This window comes from Cryptotermes secundus, unplaced genomic scaffold (genome assembly GCF_002891405.2).
Source record: "Cryptotermes secundus unplaced genomic scaffold, Csec_1.0 scaffold39, whole genome shotgun sequence".
Classification (NCBI taxonomy): Eukaryota; Metazoa; Arthropoda; class Insecta; order Blattodea; family Kalotermitidae; genus Cryptotermes; species Cryptotermes secundus.
In genome coordinates, this window is record NW_019723904.1 from 500551 (window position 1) to 523114 (window position 22564).

A 22564-nucleotide genomic window follows, 5' to 3' on the forward strand; every position below is an offset into this window, starting at 1 on the left:
GAATTTGCGAAGTGCTCCAACTTTTATTACAACATACTCTACATACCAATGGGTTGTATTATAAATATGAACATAGGATTCATGAAAATTAAACATACAATTTCCTGCTACTGCTGCTCCCTTCGCTCTTCTACCTAGATGGATTAGGACCCGGACAGCGCAGTCAGTATAGCGACTGGTTACAGGCTGGGCGGCCAAGGGGCAGACTTGGAGTCCCGGTAGGGGCAAGATTTTTCTCTTCTCCACTTCGTCAACTCCCAGCCTCCTAGCCAAAGGGTACCGGAGGCTCTTTCCCCGGGGATAAAGCGGCCGGGCGTCAAGCATACCCCAGCTATTGCCTATGTCAAGAATACGTGGATTTATAAATCAACTCCCCCATACGTCTTCATGGCGTAGTGCTTAGTTGATTAGCCACAGGGAGAAGATTACCTGTTTTTACCTAGATGGATTAGGCTCTCTGGTCTGTGACAAAAATAGAAAGTAAAGCTATCCTTGTAACAGGCCGTGAAGGCCCATAGGGTTGTGAGAGGCTCCCACAGTTTCTTTAGACATTAGGCTCAGAGATGGCGGTAAGGTTGTCAGCCTTACGCGCCGGCAGCCCTTTACGCCTTAGGAAGATTCCTGGTTGTAATTTCTGTTAGAGGCTGAGTCGACCCCAGGGCCATAGTGCGGCTGGAAGGATTAGGTCGATTGAAAAAATTCACCTCATCGGGACTCGAACCCGCGACCTTGCTGCTGGTAGCAAAGTGCCTCAACCAACTACGCTACCGCGTCCCCCTCGTAGCTGCCCTTTCAGAATTAAGTAATTTTGAAATCTGAAGCCTTACAGGCAGTCGGCAGGACTCCTTCGACGAGTGATCAGCCCTGTCGCAAGGCAGCTACATACACAGGAAAACACTAACACAGAATGCTTCGAGTGGGATTCGAATCCACGATCCCAGTGTTCGAGCAGGCGAAGACACTTCGTGTCTTATCTTTCCCTGTCTTTGACCTGTCTAAAACGTTAATGGACCAAACAAAAGTCGATTCGCCCTTTCCCCCACTCCTGTGAAAAGCTCTGTCAAAACAAACACACCAAAATACAACGCCATTAAAAATGTAGGGCTCCGTGCACTCTCAGTCCTGACACGAGATGGCAGCGGCGATGGAGTTCACGGACTGGCCTTTCTTTATCCCCGGAGAAAGCCTCCCGCGGTGAAAATGGGGTCTGCCTTGGCCAGCGCCACAACTGCACCACGCATAAGAGACACAACTGTCGTTTTGGACCACACAATGAAGACATATGGAGGAGTGGAGGTATGACTTCACGCATTTCTGCCTTCAGAGAGTGATCCAGCGCCAGTTACTGAATGAGATACCAGCAAGTGGTCAAACTCAATGACAAGCATACAAAAAGCTGCGAGGAAACAAAATGTTCTTACAGACTGAAAAGAACAATACATCTGCAAGAGCCCCCAGCCACAGGATTTTATAAGGCCATTCATTGAATATTTTATGACTTTCTGAAGTGAAAGAATTGAAGTTAACACAGGGCAGGGTCCAGCAGCGTACGCGCTTGTAACACCACGAGTTGGTTAGTCACTTATTAATTACTAAGGAAACCTGGGCACAGTGGAAGGACGAGGGAACGGATCGACGTAGCTGTAAAGCTACGGGAGGTGCTCGATTTGAATCCCGGCGGGGACTCCGGCAATTCTCACTGAGATTTTTCGTGGGTTTCCTCAGTATCTCCAGGCGAGTGGCGGGATGGAACCTCGATTAGACCACGGCAGCTTCCTTCCAAATTCTTTCCAATTCATGATGTATTAATCATCGTGCCATCTGATGCTATGCAGTCTAGCTACCTACAGCAACTTGTAGCGCTGAATCTTATTTGTGGTGCTCAAATAGAAACAGAGATGTTGCCGCCACACAAACATGTGACTTATACTGGCCGAAATATGTTGTGAATTAAATATAGAACAACCATTTGTCTCTGTGGAGGCAACACCTCCATTTCTGTTTACTGTGTATAAAACCTATACCTGTAACAGGCCGTGGAGGCCCATATGGTTGTGAGACGTCGAGGCTCCCACATTTTCTAGACATTCGGTTCACAGATGGCGGTGAGGTTGTCAATCTTATGCTCCGGCCTCCCTTTACCCCCCCAGGAAGATTCCTGGTACTCATTTCTGTTAGAGGCTGAGTAGACCACAGGACTATAATGCGGCTGAAAGGATTAGGTTAACTGAAATTCAGTGACGTCATCGGAAATCGAATCTGCGACCTTCCGGATTGCAGCATAGTGCCTCAACCAACTACGCTACCGCGTGCCCCAAATTTACTAACAGCACCTTAAAATGATCTGACATGGAAGGAGGACGTATTTTAAAGGAATAGGGCGTGAAAACTGGATTCATCTGGCTCTGGTCGAGGTTGAGGTACGGGCTTTGTGAATATGGCAATGAACCGGCTCGTGTAACTGAGCGACTATTATTTTTACAGAAGGGCTCTGTTCGCCGGAGCTAAAGGTAAGAAGATGAGTCCAAATATTCTTCCAGACTTACCTTCAAAGGAATATTTTTGCTTGCTTAATGAACTGACATATTTATGATGACTACACGATCACCAAAATTTGTTATGGGATCCGCTCTCACTGCCAAAATTCGTGACGATATGATGACACTAATGTTTGTTATTTTAACAATTCTAAATACAAGTGAAATTATGCGGACAAGATTTTCTTGAAACGTCCTCCTAATCTGCGTGTCTTTAATATAAAGATTTAGGCGTTTCGTTCAGCATACCAAATTGTATTTAAAAAATCGATAACACCGAACTAGGAAAATCTGAAAATTGTAGACACTCTTTGATGTCCACTAGTTTTCCCAGATTTCTAGAAATTGTCTCAGTTACTGAGATAGAAGCGGAGAATTGCAAGGACGAGCTTACCTTATGATAGATCTCCATTATCGTTATTTATTTAAAGTTTACTGATAATGCACTTGGTTATCATAAGCCGTGTCTATTTTTCTCCATGTGACGTGATAAGAGTCGGGAAACATAGAAATTATTAGACCTGCTTTACTGTCGTGTAGGAGAAACAGCCAGAGTGTCTCCCGATTTCACGTTTTATGTACGACACATCTGAACATTTATGATTCATAATATTTATTTCGTCCCGACGCTGTAGTCCTTTTCTTGACAGATCAAAGAACACATCTACGAGTATAACAAACATCTGCACCGAAAGTCCAACCTAATTCGGGCTGGATTTATAGAAGCCAGAGACTCATATCGGATACCTGGTAACCAAATGTCTGAGTTTAGCTACCAGCATGAAACAAGCAGTGAAAAGAAAAACTGTTTCTTCCTTGGCTTATTCTTCAAGCCTGAAGATGGAGACGAACTATTCCTCCGAAATGTCGGTTGATTTTCAAGAGACTGCACGGCATTATATTCCAGATGACGTAACATTAAAACCACCGCTGTGAGACCCTCAAGCCCTACTAATCACAGTTACATAAATGACACTTGGTCGAAATGTTTAACAATACGAAGAAATAATTTTCCTGCCACAATATCTCTACGAGGCCATTGAACAGGCCTTTGGAAAATATCCTGAAAAGAGGACTAAACATATGTCATATGCTGTGCTTGCAGCCTGTTTGTAACTGGTTTCTCCCTTGGCTTACTCTTAGACCCTGAAGATTGAGGCAGAAAGTTCCTCTGAAACGTCGAAAGATTCTTCCTGACTACACAAAGTTAAATCCCAGAAGACGGTACTCCTCGTAGCAGAGTACATTTTTTTTAGTTTCTTGGAGCGGGGTGAGACTGAGTACACTTGGTACGTCGGCCACTAACTGGCCTATTGTACCAGCCCCGGATGATAGATGGTGAACATGGAGCAGTCGGTGGAATGAGAATTGGCAGGGTAAACCGAAGTACTAGGAGAAAACCTGCTCCAGTGCCACTTTGTCCACCAAAAATCCCACATGAACTGACCTAGGCTCGAACCCTGGCCGCCGCGGTGGGTAGCCTCTGGCTAACCGCCTGAGCTACGGAACGGCCTCCTTGCAGTACTCGTACCTTTTTGCTCTCATAATGTTATGTATATATTTTCAAGAGTATCAGCTCAATGTACATTTGCAATTTACTGATGCAAAAATCGCCAAATCTTTGTTCCCCAGCTGACTTCTGAAACAATGGATCTTTTGAAAATATGGTACGACCCTTTGGACGGAGGTTCGACGTGTACGCAAGGTTTCAGACGAATAAGCATGCATACATACATACTCGTACATACACACATCAAGTACACTGAACACCGTCGTCGCAGAGTAAATAATTATGAATACCTCTGTTTACTTACAACATATGATGCATGAAACTTAAGTCCGAAATAACACAAACACTGTGAAGTCCGCAATAAGAAACGCATGACGAGAGAAGCAAGGACAGGCAGTAGGTCCGGAGGGCTGACTACACTTGCAGGATGTACCGTAGATGTAATTAGGTCATGATAAATGAATGTATTAAAGATTTCTCTAGAGAGACTAACATATATCTTCTTCCTGTTTAATATGTTTTTATTGTAGGATATGAGGATCTCACAGCGGTGGTTATGAAAAGTTATATCTTCTGGGACATAACGCCGTGTTGACTTCCAACGGATCGCACATCATTATATCCTTGAGATGAAAGGGTTTTGGTTCAGTATTTCCGTTTTCTCTCTTACACTGCCTTATAAGCAAGCACTGCTTTCCACCTTATTTCAAGCTGGTTTACTTGCTTGGCTTATTTTTCGACCCTTAAGATGAAGGCGACATGTTCCTCCGAAACTCTTCATAATTTTTATTGTTTGACGATTATGTATCACTCTAAAAATTTCGAATAGGATGTTAAATTGTTATCTGATTATTACAAAGCAACTAATATACACTTACACAGATAAGGGTTTACACATCGTACACTGTTTTATGTTCTGAAGACATTTCTGGAAGAATAAACATATCGACTACCGAGTTTTATTTGTTCAACATGTTTATCGTTCCAAGTTCAATATCCTGGCAAACAATTATTTTCCTAGGGTTTATGCAATGTTTCTCCTTCTATGCATGTAGCACGCATGGGGGAGAGGAGGAATGCTTATAGGATTTGGGCGGGAAAGTCAGAAGGAAAGGGACCATTATGAAGACCTAGACGTGTGTGGAAGGATAATATTAAAATGCATCTTAAGAGAGTTAGGCATGGACTGGATTGATCTGACCCAGACTAGAGACCAGTAGAGGGCTCTTGTGAACACGGTGATGAACCTTCTGGTTCCATAAAATCTAGCTGGGCAACTGGCGGCTTGTCAAGAAAGGCTCAGCGCCATGAGACTTAGTTCTCCTCCCACCATTTCGTTCCAGAGGTGGTTGCACTAACACAGTGTACAAGGTCTTAATCTGAATATTCATGTGGCTCCAACTGTTAAGTACTTCTTTCCCTCCCCCCACCCTCTTATTTCCGCTCACTCATCCTACACGCATGTGTTGACACTAAATATACCAGTCACATGACAGCGCGGAACAGCCCGCCGCTGTTCAGATAACGCACTTGCTGCATGTCCTCGAACAGTGACCTTAGGAAACTTGCTTGGGGAGATAGTCCCAATGTTAGATGTTCGGTTTCAAAGCTAAGTCTGTAAAATGTTTGCCACTCCTGCATACTACGATGAATATGTCTGTAAGGCGAAAAGAACATTGAAAGCAAAGCCTAAGGTAATGGTTCCTGGAGACATTTCTCGTGAGCACAGCATGAATGTCACTCACCACCAAAAGAGCGCAGGGGACGTTACCTCTATTTCCCGGCCTTCATGGCGTGGGTGTTAGGCTCAGGAAGAATTTTACCCGAGCTTTTCGACATGCTCTAACTAAGTCACACGGAGCTGAGCCCTACTTGTAAAGCTGCCAGTCGCTTAGCTACTCAAGAATTCTCCAACATTTTATGGAACCTTAAAGATTCATTACCATGTTCACAACAGCCCTCAACTGGTCCCTATTCTGAGTCAGATCACTCCAGTCCATACTGCCCCATCATATCTAAGATCCATTATAATATTATACTCCCACCTCCGTCTAGGTCTTCATAGTTGGCTCTTTCCTTCTGCCTTTCCCATCAAAATCCTATATGCATTAATCTTCGTTCCCATTCGTGCTACATTCCCTGCCAATCTCATCCTCATTGTCTTAATCATTCCTTTGTAATATTTCGTAACATTATTTTTACGGCGAGGATCTGTTAGCCCACGCCCAACCCACAAGCTGGAGGGTCACCCATTGTCTTTTGTCCGCGAATGTTTATTCAGTATATTTTCAGTTACCTTCCATACCTGGAGGTCGCCTCCTCCATCCCCAATAAGAAATTCTTCATCAAAGTATCATCTCCTTACACAATCTTTTAGATTTAGGTAAAGTCTCCTACACTGTAAGGACCACTTAAGGGCCAAATTTACGTGTACCTATAGTATACATGCAGAATTCCTGAGAGAGATTTAGACGAAACTCGATACAGGCTAAGTTTCAGTGTAATTCAGTCTTCAGCCCACATAACATAAGAACCTAATTGCTGTGTCGGTAAGTGTTCACTCGAAAGAGCAAGGAGTTTCGTGTTGAACTCACAAAGGCTACTTTCCTATTGTACTGGTTTCAAGTCATAACAAACTTTGTGCTGTTAATTATACACTTAGGCACCCATGATGCAGGTACGTAATGTTCAATTTGTCAGATATAACCTTAGTGTTTCGCAAGTCGTCACGTTTGTCATGTTGATGTATAAACAATATTTCACATATAACATAACTGGTGGGAACGTTTCGAAAATGAATTATTATTTATTTTAATAGCAAATGGGTTTTTACCCTGTGGCAGTGGTACTACAAAAAGACACAACACACAAATAACACACATCACATAAAATAACACACCACGTCAAACAAAACACAGCACACAAAACAATGAAGGACACACTGCACACAATGAATACAACGCAAATACACTTACAACTACAACAAATACATATTACAACTACAATTATATAAATTAATATTAATGAAAAATAAGCATACTATACACTAAACAGGAACAGTAATGAAATACATAATGTAATGATCTGCTGTACTCACATTTCACCATGATCTTCCCTTCATTTCACTTCAATACACTTACGTACCCTTCACATCCTCGACACGGTTTACTTAACTTCCCTTTACCTCACTGCATTTTTGGATGACTTCCTCCACACCTTCTACTTGCCTTATTTATCAGTTTCCTAACCCTTTTCCTAATATTACTTTGTTTACATGAGAGAGTCCCTAAAGCGTCTGCTGGTAGTTGGTTCCAGAGCTGGATGGGCCTATTTAAAAAAGGATTATTTTCCGATATCTGTCTTTCGCTTTCTGCTCCTAATTTTCCTATCACGATCGACCCTATTTCCTATTTCAGTGGATCATCAGTAATCGTTAACAAATTGACCATAAACCAATCTTCAAATGACCACCATGTTGTACACTCTGCAAATGTATAAAATTGCCTTAATGAAAATTATATTTCCATAGATCAACCTTTTTTTTTCCTTGGCACTACAGCCCCAGTGAGCCTAGGCCTACCTTCATGAACTTCCCGTTCACTTCGGTTTTTCTAGATCTTACACATTCGGTAGGACTCCTTGGGCGGGTGATCAGCTCGTCGCAAGTCCTCTACCTGTACACAAACACAGAAAAACGCACACACAAACTAAACATCCATGCCCTGAGTGGGAATAGATCAACATTACCTCACAAAATATCGCAATTGTATATTCAGTGGACGCCGGGCACAGTGGCCGCGCGGTCTAAGGCATGAACCGACTTAGCTCTCTCGAAAGCTGCGATCGTGGGTTCGAATTCCAGTCGAAGCATGGATGTCTGTGTGCTTCTATTCTGTGTTTGTGTCGTCATATGTAGGAAGCGGCCTTGCGTCGAGCTGATCCCCCGTCCAAGATGTCTACTAGCTGTGTATAAATTAAGAAACTGAAACATCGGCCACGATCCAACAAGGGGCTGTAGAGCCATAGGCAGAAAGTGGAACGCTTTCGTCACAAATTCGTACGTCCGTGACGCTGTTTTTTACTGATTTACTTAAAAATTGGGAGTTTTGGGTGGCATTCAGTGTGGCAAAATGTTTATATCAAATTTAGCGAAAATCAATCAAATGTGTAAGATCTGAGGTTTTCACAGCAGTGACTATGAAGAAAGCAGTTTTCTGGGATGTGGCGCCGTGTAGATATTGTTTTAACCGACGTTCCTCCGAAACGTCATCAATCAGCTGGTTTAACAGTTGAGACAGCGACACACGAACACTCTTCAATAAAAATTTATGTCCTTATGAGCCTTACATTTGCAAACCGCTGTCTGATCTCAAGGAATAATAATAAAGACGATAGCACGTAAATGAATTAATCACCAGACACTGGAACAAAGAGCGAAGTGAAGGTATAGAGACATACATTCTTAAACTCGGCACTATATATAGGCGAATAGTCGGTTTCACTTTCCGACCATTTCATCAGTAGCAAAAGAGTTTCCAGTTTCCATGGACTAGGAATCTGGGCTAGCCCAGAGCTATTCCGGATGTAATCCCGTGCCCAGAATTGAATCACTGCCCTCCAAGACATTACCAGGCAATATTCCGGCTCAACCTACTCATATAAAAATATTCAGTTCTTCACAGAAAGTGGTAGTTCATTCTTTTTTCTGTGGCGCTACAGCCCCAATTTGGGCCTAGGCCTCCCTCCATGAAACTCGCCGTTTCCCTTCGGTTTACTAGATCTTACACATACGGTAGGACTCCTTGGACGAGTGATCAGCTCGTCGCAAGGTCTCTACATCCATGCCCTGAGTGGGATTCGAACCCACGATCTCGGCTTCCGAGCGAGCGAAGACAGTGCATGCCTTAGACCGCTCGGCTACCGTGACCGGCCGGTAGTTCATATTAGTTAGTGTAAACTAGAAGTTAGTATGAAATGTATGGTTTAGGTGCACAGATATTTTCCAGTTCAGAATTAATTTCTGACTCGTTAAATCTTTTGAACATTTTATGGGTGATAGTTGTAGTGTCTAAGATCTCTGCCTAAGCAGACTCACGAAAACAGAAAAACGCAGACATACGTCAACACTCCGAGTGGGATTCCAACCCATGATCCCAGTGATGAAGCAATTGCAGACAATATGTGTCTCAGATCTCGCAACCACTGTCAGCGGTTTAAAGGTGTTGTTAAAGAGCACTAAGCGTTACTACTCGTATTACAAGTGTTACTATCCGTTTCTTCCCTCACCCATTATGTCACAATGATGTATTATTATTATTATTATTATTATTCTACAGCTCTTTGTTGGGCCTTGGTTGTTTTCAGTTTCTTTATCCTATACACAGTTGGTAGGACTTGTTGGACGCAGGATCAGCCCGTCGCGAGGCCGCTACCTACGCACAGAGCACAAACACAGAATAAAGGCACAAAATACACGTATTCATACCTCAAGTGGGATTCAAACACATGATCCCAGCGTTCGACCGCGAAGCCACTGTGATCAGCAGTCACAAAGATTTAAGAGCGTAAAATACCATAGCAGATTCCTGTCATGATCCATCCAGAACAGAATTTTCTGTTGGCGGGCTGACAGAGGGACACGGTGAAAGATAAAAGTCGCCACACTGTTATTAATTAACTGCATGGGGCCGCGCCATAGCTCAAGCGGTTAGTCGCTGGCTTCCCACTTCGGCGGCCCGGTTCGATCCCGGGTCTGGTCAAGTGGGATTTATGGTGGACAAAGTAGCGCTGGGGCAGGTTTTCTCCAAGTACTTCGGTTTCCCCTGCCAATCTTCATTCCACCAACTGCTCCACAATCACCCTTACCTATCATGTGGGGCTAGTACAATACGCCAGAAGTGGCCGCAGTACAAGAGACTTAGTCCCACCCCACTAGCAATAAAAAAAATTAACTGCCTGGAGCCGAGTCCTTGAGAAGCCGCCAGTCGCTCAGCTACTCAAAGAATTTCCCAATATTTTATGGAACCCAAGGGTTCATTATAGTGTTCACAATAGCCCTTCACTGGTCCATATCCTGAGCCAGATGAATCCAGTCCATTCCACCCAGGAACTAATATTAAAGCGGCTTAGAATCATATTAAGTCCCCAATAGCTAAGTTATACCAGCAGACCAGAAAAAAAATTGCATTCTCATATATTGATTTTTCCTTCAAAAATCTGAATTCTATGTTCACAAGAGCCCACCACTTGGTCTTCTGATTTCGAAAATCTACAAGCATACGTAAGTTTAATTTTTATAAATAATTAGATTATACTGTACTAGTGGAAGAGCGTCATGAAATATACCAGGGAATCGTTTCCTTTGTTTCTTCATCCCCCATTCGTCTTCATCCGTTTCTACCCGTCTGTGTCGTTATCTCCTTATTCTTTTCATAATTACAACACACACACAATCTCTGTCTCTCAATTTGTGTGTGTGTGTGTATATATATATATGTGTGTGTGTGTGTGTGTGTAACCTAACCTTCCCTTTTACAAGGAAGAACTGAAAACAGGCGAATGCGCCATAGTTCCTGTGAAAGAGTTTTGTTTATATATCAGTGTGGCGTTGATCTCATCCATTAGTTCCGCTGGGCATTAGGATGAATTTTGGCAACGGGAACCACTGTCTTCACTATTCTCAGCAAATAATGCCCCTGGCACCTGATGGGGTGTGAATCGTGCCAAGTTTACACCCATAGAGGGGCCATGATTACTTCTAGACTCCGTTAAGAAGCTTCGTCTGGGTACACTGAACCTCACAGTCCAGTGAATATATTTCTTTTTCTCTGCGACGGACTTAGCATGTTTCGCCTTCATTTTATGAAAGGAAAAAAAAATTCCCTTGGCACTATAGCTCTCATTTGGGCCTAGGCCTACCTCCATGAATTTCTCCGTTCACTTCGGTTTTTCTAGATCTTACACATTCGGTAGGACTCCTTGGGCGGGTGATCAGGTCGTCGCAAGGCCTCTACCTGTAGACAAACACAGAAAAACACACACACACACAAACTAAACATCCATGCCCTGAGTGGGATTCGAACCCACGATCCCGGTTTCCAAGCGAGCGAAGACAGTACATGCCTTAGACCGCTCGGCTACCGTGAATGAAAGGAAAATAGCCCAAGAAAATCGATAATTTTACTTATCGCCATTCGTGGATGTGAAGATCTGTCTCTCGCAATACGGAAAGGCTAACCATGCTCCAGCACAAATTTCGGAGGTGAATGTTTTGGACTTAAGAAGCAACACAGGTAGACAAAAAAATTACGCAATTAGTTTCAAAATTTATGTTCACAAAACATCAAAACAATTAAATTATAGAGAAGATGAACGAAATGTGTAGCATGCATCGCTCTGGCGGAAACACAAAGTTTTAGCCAGAAAATCTCATAGGAGACCACTGGGTACAGGTAACACAGATGTCAGAATAATACTAAAATGGATTCAAAGGAAATTGGATATGAGGACGTGCACTACATTCATCTTACTGATAATGGGACACTGTAGTGCCTTTGTCGGAAGGTAATAAATCTTAGGTTAAATAAAACTCTTGATGAGCTATATGACTATCAGCTTCTAAAGGACAACTCGTCTTCATAGAATTAGTTACATGATGATACACAAAGTGTCAAAACACGATGTGTGTGTGTGTATGTATGTAGGTAGGTTGGTAGGTAGGTAGGTAGGTAGGTAGGTAGGTGGATCTCGCTATAACTGCATATTACACAAAAAGGTTGTTCTAGATTTATATTCGGGAGGTGCTCGGTTCAAATATCGGCTGGGACATCGGCTATCCTGACTGAGGTTTCTCGCGGTTTTCCCCATTCCCTACAGCCAAATTCCGGGATAATATCTTAATTAGGCAGCGATCGCTTCCTTCCAAATCCTCCCAAATTCATCATTCACCTGCCACCCTACCATTCGACGCTATATAGTATCGTTACTGAAAAGCGTCGTTAAATAACCAAAGGGCCGGTCACTGTAGCAGAGCGGTCTAAGGCATGCACTGTCTTCGCTCGCTCGGAAGCCGGGATCGTGGGGTCGAATCCCACTCAGGGCATGGATGTTTAGTTTGTGTGTGTGCGTTTTTCTGTGTTTGTGTACAGGTAGAGGCCTTGCGACGAGCTGATCACCCGCCCAAGGAGTCCTACCGAATGTGTAAGATCTAGAAAAACCGAAGTGAACGGAGAAGTTCATGGAGGTAGGCCTAGGCTTACTGGGGCTGTAGTGCCAAGGAAAAAAAAATAACCAAAGGAAAAAAACTGCATTTTACTGCATGTACGAATGTTAATGTAAAGTGATAAAGTGTAAAGTCAGATTTACTTTTTGACTGGCGATTTACCGCCATTCAGTTCGTCTTGGCGTCAAGCCCCCTGATACTCACGACCAGAGATCTTTATCTCTTTTTTCAACTCAATCCTTGCAGTAATTGTCCTTATGTAACATCCCCTCTGACGAGAAGATGTGTTTGTGTCTTATGAATATGCTTGGACTTTCGTCAAGCGTACGTATGATACTTACAGCATGTTATTGAAAATGCCTCCTTTTGCATTGCATGCAACTCTGCAACCTCTCAAGTGGTTTGAGATGAGTCTTTGAGAACAGAGGCACATCCATATGTAAGTCTTGCAGTTGTTTACTGAGCTCATAGCGCTGCCTTCAAGTGCCGTTTGACTTCGAGAGGCATACGAATGATATTATAATGTACACAGGGATTTTTACACAAAGGCTGGGTTCGCTCTGAAAAAGATTACCGATTTTATTTCGCGTTTTTAAGGCGTGACACGATATATACGTTCCGTATTTGCAGATAGGTTGTTGAACGTGCCCCATTCGCTTTTTGAAATCATCTATCGATCTTTGGCTCTACGCCCTTCTCTTGGACCTTGGCCGCTTGTCGCAAGGCCCCACCTACACACAGAACAACACAAACACAGACTTCCATGCCTCCAGTGACAACCGAACCCAAAATCATACCGATCGAGCTGGCGAAGACTGTTCCTCGCGGCCACTGTGGTCGGTTTATATTAACACCGCTCTTTTCCAACCCGCCTTTGTTTGTATCAGCGCAGTCGGAATGGTGTTATCCCTGCTACACCTCTTTCTACCTTAGGACAGTGTATGATGGCCACTGCAAGTTGTCCTCACAGATCAAACTAAGGAAGATCGGTATAGGTACGGGAAACTAGCTGGGTCGGTTTGCATGGGTCTCAGGGTAGCGATGCCGAAGAAAGCGTTGTTCTGAGAGTTGAGCCAATTGACGTTTATTCACCTGCTAATTCACCACACTGTTAAATTAATGTATTCTTAGCTTTAAGTTACGGCGTTACACTATCGGCTAGCTATGTCCCGGAGCGTGCAAGGGTCACGTCCGTTCAGTTCGGAATATTGTGAAAGTCTCCCCTTTTGTGGAATGGCTTGCACCCCCACGCCGGGAATTCGAAAGATGGTGTTGACATATACATTTCATCCCATCTTCCGTGGGAAGCTTGAACGAGGCAACCCAATCATACTGGCCCTCATTCACAGGCAATTGTAACAAGCTCTGACCTGTCCTTTTAGGCGCGTCCGGTTCCCTGTACCCGAGCTAAATTTATGACTGATCGTAAATGTCATAACTCCGGACTTCTTGTTTCTGCCAGAATCTAGAAATTTTCAACGTAAACACCGTATTGCACGTCCCAGACGATGAAATACGATATTATAGATCACGATACATTTCCAGTAATATCGAAACATAAGACTTTTGAAATCAAATTACCGAGAATTAATTAGAAATAAATTTCATGGTCATCTATAATCTTCCAAATAAATAAGGGCTCAGAACGATCAGCGTCAATATAGAGTTACATAATGTGACAGAATCGCTGTTTGCTATGCTGCGTAACATCTGTGATCGACTTTATCTCGAAGCCACCTAGACAAATGCTATTTACCTATATATAGGATGTAAATATGGGTGGAGCATCTGTGATATCAAGCCGTGCTGACCTACGAGCAAAAATGGCGCCACGTGAACACATTAAGCGCTGCGGTATATTGGGGAACTTTGACAGGACTGCCCATGAAGTTGTCGGTACTCTGACAAGATGAAAATTGATCCATCGATTAACTGTTAGGACGTAACATTTGATTCACTGGTTGCTCGTTAATAATACCAAATTTGACTCATTAAGTGAGTGTCACTAGAGAAAATATGGTGCATTGATGTTAAGAGATGAAATTTGGGTTACTAATCAATGGTTAGAGTGTCAATTTTATTCCCTTATGTTACATGATAAATTTGGTTCACTGATTGTAGAGTATGGAAATTTGTTTTAACCACGTAGGTTTAGTAGACTAGGGGTAGTAAGGTTTAAGGGACTATTGCAGGACGTGTAGTCGCAGATTGTATGTGTGTTAATAGGCTGTATGTATGTAATTGTTGATTTAATTATATTTGTTGTGTTAACATGAGTGCTTGTTGGGTTACTTGTAATTATTATGTCACTGGATGGAGTATGAGATATCGACAGATGTCCACGGGGGTGAGTACAGGTATTGTTGGGACACAACAAATTGGTGGCAAGCCCTGGCAGTCCCAAAATTTGATGTTAGCGTTTTGGGGGCATGTTTGGTTTTTACTGCATGCTTCATTTCCGAAACTGCTGTATAGAAACTGATTATATTTGGTATTGGAGAAGTTTAGACCAAATGTTATATCCTACTTGTTTCATATCTGTCTAATGTAACGTACTTTACTAATTCCAGGGGTTCATTGTCCTTCTTGAGAAGCTAATTGTCACAAAATAAAGTGATTGCCCACTTGTACGGAACACAAACGCTGACTCTAGTGTTCACAAGATCCAGCCACTGGATCATATCCTAGATCGGATGATTGGATTTGTTGGCACTTAGTTACATGTTATCTTAATCACACTTAACACAGCGCTATCGCTGTATTGACACAATTTACAGTTCACCGTTGCACACACACACACTAGGATTCTCCATCTTCACTAGTCGTCTGCTGGCAACGGATCTCAACATAGGAACTACTCGTAAGGAACTACTCGTATAAGTACACACTCCCAATATCGATGTACTACAGCACACATAACGTCACACACTAAGCCTTCTAATTCTTCTTCTGGCCACATTGCTCTTCCCTAGGAACTTCTGAACTCAAGTGAAGTCCACGTGTTACTCACTCCTCCTGCTTACGACTGCCCACAAACGACATTTTCTGTCCCCCACAAACCTGCGGCGCGTAACTACAGAAACACGTCACGTGGTCTCTATCCGCTGTGGTGTGGCGTCACTGCCTATGCGAAAGTGTGTTCACCGAGCCGTTGCTTAGAAACTAACCCCGCTGTTCTGTTGCGTGCGTGTAATGCAGGGTGTTTATCGAGCCATTGCCTGGTAATGCGTTGACATATCACAATATTTGTGTTCGAATTTTGTAAGTAAGGAAATCATACTCAATGTGCACATTACTATATTGTTACTAGTCGCTATTAAGTTTTGTGTCCCTTTATTGAGATCTCTTTCTTTCCTTCTGTTTTTATATCTTAATTTATCTCTCTTTGTTTTTGTTATTTGTAGTCCATCAAAATGTTATGCTCTGTTTTTGGTTGGTCTTATTTTTCGTTCGCTTGTGACAAGATTTTCTTTATCCGGTATCAGACAACGGTTATACTTGCAGTAAATTAACGCCGTGTAGTTCGATGAAAGTCAACCGACGTTATGGAGGAACATATCGTTTCCATCTTCAGGGTTAAAGAGTAAGCCAAGCAAGAAAGCACCTCTGTTTTTGCTGCCTGATTCATAACGGTTTCTTGTATGGTTTAGTCTTCGACCCTGAAGATGAAGCGACATGTTCCTAGGTAACAGCAGTTGACTTTCACCGAACCACATGATGCCTTATTACAGACAATATAACTCTTCATTGTGACCACTGTGGGAACCTCAAATCCAGCATTAAAATATGTTATTTTCAGTTATTTTTTTCGGTTCATCTTTACGTGGTTTAGGTTAATGAGAGATCAGCTTATATGTTTACACCCTGTTTAAAGTTAAATTTGTCCCTGTGTCTAATTAATTAAGCACTAAGCGATGAAGACATATGGGGGAATGGTAAACAGCTACACCTTTTGTTGACCTCGGCACTAGATAGGCTAAGTGGTGAGCTTCACGCCCCGGCCGCTTTATTCCCGGGGAAATCATTTAAAAGGAGGCTGGGTGGGCCTCAGAGCCGGTCTGGACACTATAGAGAAGAGAAAAACTTACCTCTGCTGGGAATCGAACATGCAAAATATTTTTTGAAAAACAGTTTCAATTCTAAAACCGAACTTTTGTTTATGGGGGAAAAAATATTTTATTTTAGCAGCTGAAGGTGTGAGTCTGAAAAAAGAAAATTGGGTTGGTGTATTTGAATAACTGAAAGTAGTAAATTATTGTGACCAGTTTTGAAGATTGCCACGCGAATATCAGAAAGAAGAAGATTGTAAACGCACACGGCGCACACTCAACCGGCGAGTTAGGAGACGGGAATCATACGAGATATCCTAATGTCCCATGTCATAGTACTAATTGCGATAAGATCATATATTATAATTATTTATTGAGATAAGGCCGAAAGTGCTTATGTTCTTACGTAGAATCCGCCCGTCCCACCCAGTTCTTCCCAAAATGAGAAAAACCGTAAAGATAAGACATGTTCTTCTTGGAGAAATAACCCCAGGCAAATAGTTAATTTGTTGTTACATGTATTGCTTGAGTTCAAACCAAAATTTTTCCTTCCATTTTCCCGTAAAAAGTCACTGGTCTGTGACGGCAACGCGTACGTAAGCCTTATGTACACGTATTCTGTAAAAATCCATGGTATCAAAACGTGTTTACGCTAGATTATGAAGTGACGCATTTCAGATAATTTAGTTATGTTAGATAGTTACAACGTGCTGAAGTTTCATGTACGTCAAGTTCCTAAAGGCACTTTTAGTGAGGGAATAATATTTTTATACGACTTGACCCAGAAGAATTATGATTTGAAGATCAGAAAAATGCCACGTTACACATAAACATGTATCGGAATTATAGACCATCAGACATTTTTATTTTAATCGCAATGAATATTTTCTGCGCAGTCGCGTTAGTAACATTTGAATTAGTGTCCGGGAATTCTCTGAGTCGGTGAGAAACTGTTAGCTTTCCGAGAAGGACTCACTTCCGTGTAGTTAATTAGGTAGAGAGACGAGCGATTAGTATGGATGGGAAATAAGAAATTGCATACGCAGTTTTGGTTTTAGAACATCAAATAGCAAAATAATTTGGTGATGTATGTAAGAGGACAACAATATTGAAATGAAGCTCTGGGAAAGAGATTTAGAAAAATTAACACAATTAAACTGGTTCGGAACATGCGGTAATGTCGATGAACCTTCTAGATTCACAGCAAGAAGGAATTTCTTGAGCAGCTGAGTACAAACTGCCCGCTCAGGAATGAACCCGTATCACGGGATTTCATAAAATCCCACCTTGTCAGCCTTGGATGATGACACATGAGTTTGCCACAGTACAGCTGAACCGCGAAGGAATGTTTGTCTTATCTCGGAAGCAAACATATGTTTAAAAGTGATAACACTCTTTCTAACTTTAATTAAGCATTAAGCCATGTACACATATGGAATGGAGGTATGGCTCCACGCATTCTTATCCCTGGCCGCAGATGGAGATGAAGTGGTTGGCTTCATGTTCCAGCCGCTATACCCCCCAACCCCTTTACCTGTTGGATAGGAGGCTCGCTGGCTTTCAGAGTCGGTCTGGACGTTATGGAAAATACGAAAATCTGTTAACCCTATCGGGAAACGGACCTCGAATCCTCGGTCATGCATATACCACATATGTGAACAGATCTGTTATGTTACAGTAGTAACCAAGGACTGAATTATCGTTTGGAACGCCGCCATTAAGGAACCGATCGGCTACATTCTCAAGTCACACACACTTATTCATTTATGGTTTATTCAAGGACGCCGTAAGTAGCCGAGACTATGTAGAGTGCAGTGTTGGGGTTATTAGCAAATAACGATTGGCAAGGTTACGCGAGGAAGCAGTCGAGGAACTATCCTTTCATTTGCCTCGAAGGAAACGGAATAAAAACACAAAGAATGGAGAAACCAAGTAAAATCACGAAAAACCTCAGTCATGATAATTGGTATTCCGGCAGGGATTCGAATCGGGCACCTTTCCAAGTAAAAGTTGAAGCGTTAGCTTTTGAGCCGGTATGCTCGGTTGTAGAGATTAAGAGAAGTGTACACATAGCTAAGTACATGAGCTAAGGTCAGGCAGACTGCTAATGTTTCGCAAGAGACCTCTGCAGGAAGAACCTTGAAAAGAGAAACCTGAGTAACCTCAATCTCTGCAAAGAGCGACGAGATCAACAGTAAACAATGCGTTTCTTACGAGACGCATCGCATACACAGACTACAACATATCGATCTGCTCTTTACAGACCGGTCGGGTATATTGCTGCTGGTCCTCGCCAGCACAATCAATATTGGTTTAGGGTCCCCACGAGACCTATGATATTTTTTTTTCGACTTCTTTTACATGGGGCCTCCACTTCGACGGGAGGAGTGGTCTATTACTGGTTACTCTCCTACTAGAGTATGGCTGTAGCGGTCACTGACCCGCTAACTGGCCCTCTACCCACACACTGATTTGCCAGAATTTCCTTCACGTGTTCAAATAAACAATCGCTGTTCATTGTGAGAACGACAGGAAACACCCAAATACACTCTGTGGATAGAATTCGGAGCGTTGGTATGTTAAAACAGGCGGTACATATTGTGACATGAAGCTCGAAAGCAGAGTGAAGCCAGAATAGACGTTCATTGCCGGCAACGACTCGGAAAACAAATTCCCGCTCTTCCTCAGGTAACGAGGAATCTAGCGACTGGAACGAGACTAAGTTTGAACAAATTTAGGTCACTAGCATATTCATTTAGTTTTACAGTTAGTGTTCGTCCATACCGTGCGTCTGATAGCAGCTGAAAGTTTGTAGTACTGAATCACAAGATGAAGTTTAAGTCTTTAACTGCTGTGAAAAATTACTAGCAATTCAAGGAATAATGTTACTTTGCGTTAACTTTGATAGTTTTAAATGTTTCGAATTTGGGCTTCTGGTACTGGCAGTGTCCTAAAAGATTTTCTGTCAATGCAAGGCAGAGGTGCGCAATTCTTACGAGACGGGTAAGGAAATTTCTGAGTAATGGTGGGCATATGAGATAATTTGGTGGCACACGCAGCACCAAGGTGATGCACAAAAAAGCGTACTTTCAACTGGGAAAGTCGCGATGAAAGAATCACCCGAGATCGAGAGATTAGATAGGACGATAATGTAATAAGACTGCCAAAATATACTGTCACGTGTCCGGGGTTCCGTTACGAATTATAACGCGTTCTGGTTACGATACTATGATTTATTAACCTCTTATACAATCAACTGTACTTACAAGCCATAAGCGATATCGCTGATTAATGCAATTTACAGTTCGTCGTTATACACGCACTAGAATTCTCAGTTTTTATTAGTTGTATCCTGGTAACGGAAATAAAACAGTTTCACTATCACTAAATCTCCTAATCACACACTAAATGTTCACAGGCTGACTTCTAATTCTAATTCAACTACTAACTTCCCATGGCTATCTCATGCCGATAACTAACTCCTTGTACTCTTTTACAGTTCTGCAGTTGCTAGCTTCGGAATTAGCTTCTCTTATATTTGCTCGGCACGGACCACGCAGCACAGAAAACACAGTCCCCTAATGTTGTAGTGGCATGTTACCATGCTGTTGCCTAGTAAAGAGTCTCGGAGCGGATCAGATAGAAAACACCTTTTATTCAATTAGGTATATGTGTTTAGAGCTCCGTTGTCTAGCAATGGGTGTCCTTATATTGTTGAGAGCGCGACTTCGGGACTGTGTTTACCGAGCCGTTGCCTAGCAATAGTCATATGCGTCACAATACAGTTATTTCATCTCATTTTAATTGGATTTTGTTATAAAAATAACCCTTTTTTAAAGTCACAGGGAGAAGGAAACGTACAAAGTGCGTCGTGCATCTAGTAATACTTCCTTATGGATACAAATCTAAAACTTCCAGACCTGCAATATATCACTGGTGCATATGACATTGTGTATGACATATAGAGTCGTTGACATTTGTTTACAGACTCTGATAATGAAGGGATATGGAAGCCTGAATTGGCGACACGTTAAAACAACTTTGCATGTACATGACGCATGCGCAGAGCCACAATTTGGGCTGTGCTGTGTATCTGTAACGAGCGTCATGTCTCATTATAAGTTTAAATCAATTAAGCTCGAAGACATAGATTATCACTAAGTCTATAGACCGCTATAGAAAGTTATCTTAGACAACCCGAATTATTGCACTAGAGCATTTGGGGGAATGACTTGTCTGAATTCATACAAATAGGATTACGAGTATGGAGGAACTTGTTCGAGAACTGCAAACTCATGTCAGAATTCAATGTAATACATATTATTAATAATCCTGTTACCTCTGCTTTTCAAGTAAGGTAAAGGCAAAAAAAGTAAAGCTATCCCTGCAACAGGCCGTGAAGGCCCATAGGGTTGTGAAAGCTCGAGGCTCACACATTTTCTAGACAATCGGCTCACAGATGGCGGTGATGTTGTCAGCCTTACGCGCCGGCCGCCCTTTACCCCCCAGAGAAATTCCTGGTACTGATTTCTGTTAGAGGTTGAGTCGATCCCAGGGCCATAGTGCGGCTGGAAGGATTAGGTACGTAGGGAAGTCAAAAATTATCCGCACTCTTGTTTTTCCAATCCATATGTACAAAAGTAGGGGTTGAACAAGTACTTCATTTTTCTACATAGTCTCCTCCCTTGTTGATGCACTTGGTCCAGCGGTCCGAAAGCTTGCGTATTCCCTCCACGAAGGTTTTCGGTTGGTCGCGCAACCATTTATGCAGCGCTTCCCCCACTTCTTTGTCCGTAGAAAATCAAAAACCTCGTAAAACATCTTTGAGGGGTTCAAAGAGATGATAGTCGGAAAGGGAGAGATCTGGGCTATAGGCAGGATGTTCCAGCACCTCGAAACACAAATCGTTAATGTTTCCAACGGTCTGGCCGTCCTAGTGTGTGTTCATTGTCATGCAACAACCACACTTTCTTCGACAATTGGCCACGGCGTTTGGTGCGAATTGCTGGCTTCAGATTGTTGGCTAGCAAATCACTGTATCTTGCACTGTTGATCGTACACCCTTTTTCCAGGTAGTCTTGCAGTATAGGCCTTTTTGAGTCCCAAAACGCGGTTAGCATCACCTTTCCCACGAAAGATTGAGTCTTGAATTTCATCTTCGTTTGCGATCCCGGCTGTTTCCACGCCATACTCTGGCTTTTGGATTCTGGCTCATAGTGATGAACCCACATATGAATTTGACACACCTTCCAATCAGAGAAATCGGATCACTATTCTTTGTTAATCATTGGTGCACACTGCTAGCAGAGCGGCCATGTTTACACTGTCACAGCATCAAGGAAAATGATGCGATCAAGGTAAAACTTCGATCACGTGACCACAGTAGTACCAACTCTAACAATGCATGCGTAGGAGGCAGTGTGACAAACACAAAGATGTGTTATGGAGAAAGTGCGGATAATTTGACTTACCCTCGTATTTCAAATTAGTATTTCTAAAAATACATAAAATGATATAAAATATTCAGCATTAGAAGAAGAAAATATTACTTGGATTGGTATTCTCCACCCATTTGCGCAATGCTGAACACCACATGGAGTACATAGTATTTCAGACGAAAGCGCTCCATTACATCATGTTTTTATATCCTTAATAAAAAGAAAATAGCACTGGATATTAGGCATATCACGAAGTGTAAATCAATAAAACATAGCGATTTATGAAACAGTGTATTTTTTTTGCGTATTTCTCTCTCACACATATATATTATGACAGTATTCATAAAAATCGAAATGAAGTGACCCATAATCCTGGGTTTGAGCCCAGGTCAGATCACGTGTGATTTGTGGTGGACAAAGTGGCACTGGGGCAAGGTTTCCCCTGCCAATTCTCGTTCCACCGACTGCCCCACATTCGTCATCATCTATCATCTGGGGCTGTACAATAGGCCAAACAGTGGACTCAGTCTCACCCCACTCAAAAAAAAAAAACATGAGCTGTGGCACAGTGGGGGAGTTCAGAATTTTATCTTCGCTATTACATCCAAGACGACTTCGGACCGCACCTAGTGTAATATCGAAATATATTAGAGGGGTCAGATTATTATCCGGGTGATATTAAGAATCCTCGAATTTCCACCATGGCCCTCATATGCCTAAAAAGCTTATATCCGAGTTTCGGGAAAAAATTTTCAGCTCTTCATTAAGTTATTTATAAGAGTGGGAAACGAAAAATCTGAACCCCAACC

The 22564-nt window shown here is 42.4% G+C and overlaps 1 protein-coding gene and 1 long non-coding RNA gene across 3 annotated transcripts in view; one reads left to right on the forward strand and one right to left on the reverse strand.

The window, feature by feature from the left end:
• Window positions 1-22564, forward strand: part of LOC111861908 (ATP-binding cassette sub-family G member 4) — a 79295-nt gene that overhangs the window by 6983 nt on the left and 49748 nt on the right. The window lies entirely within an intron of this gene.
• The window catches only part of LOC111861913, an 81252-nt gene that overhangs the window by 814 nt on the left and 57874 nt on the right, over window positions 1-22564 (reverse strand). The window lies entirely within an intron of this gene.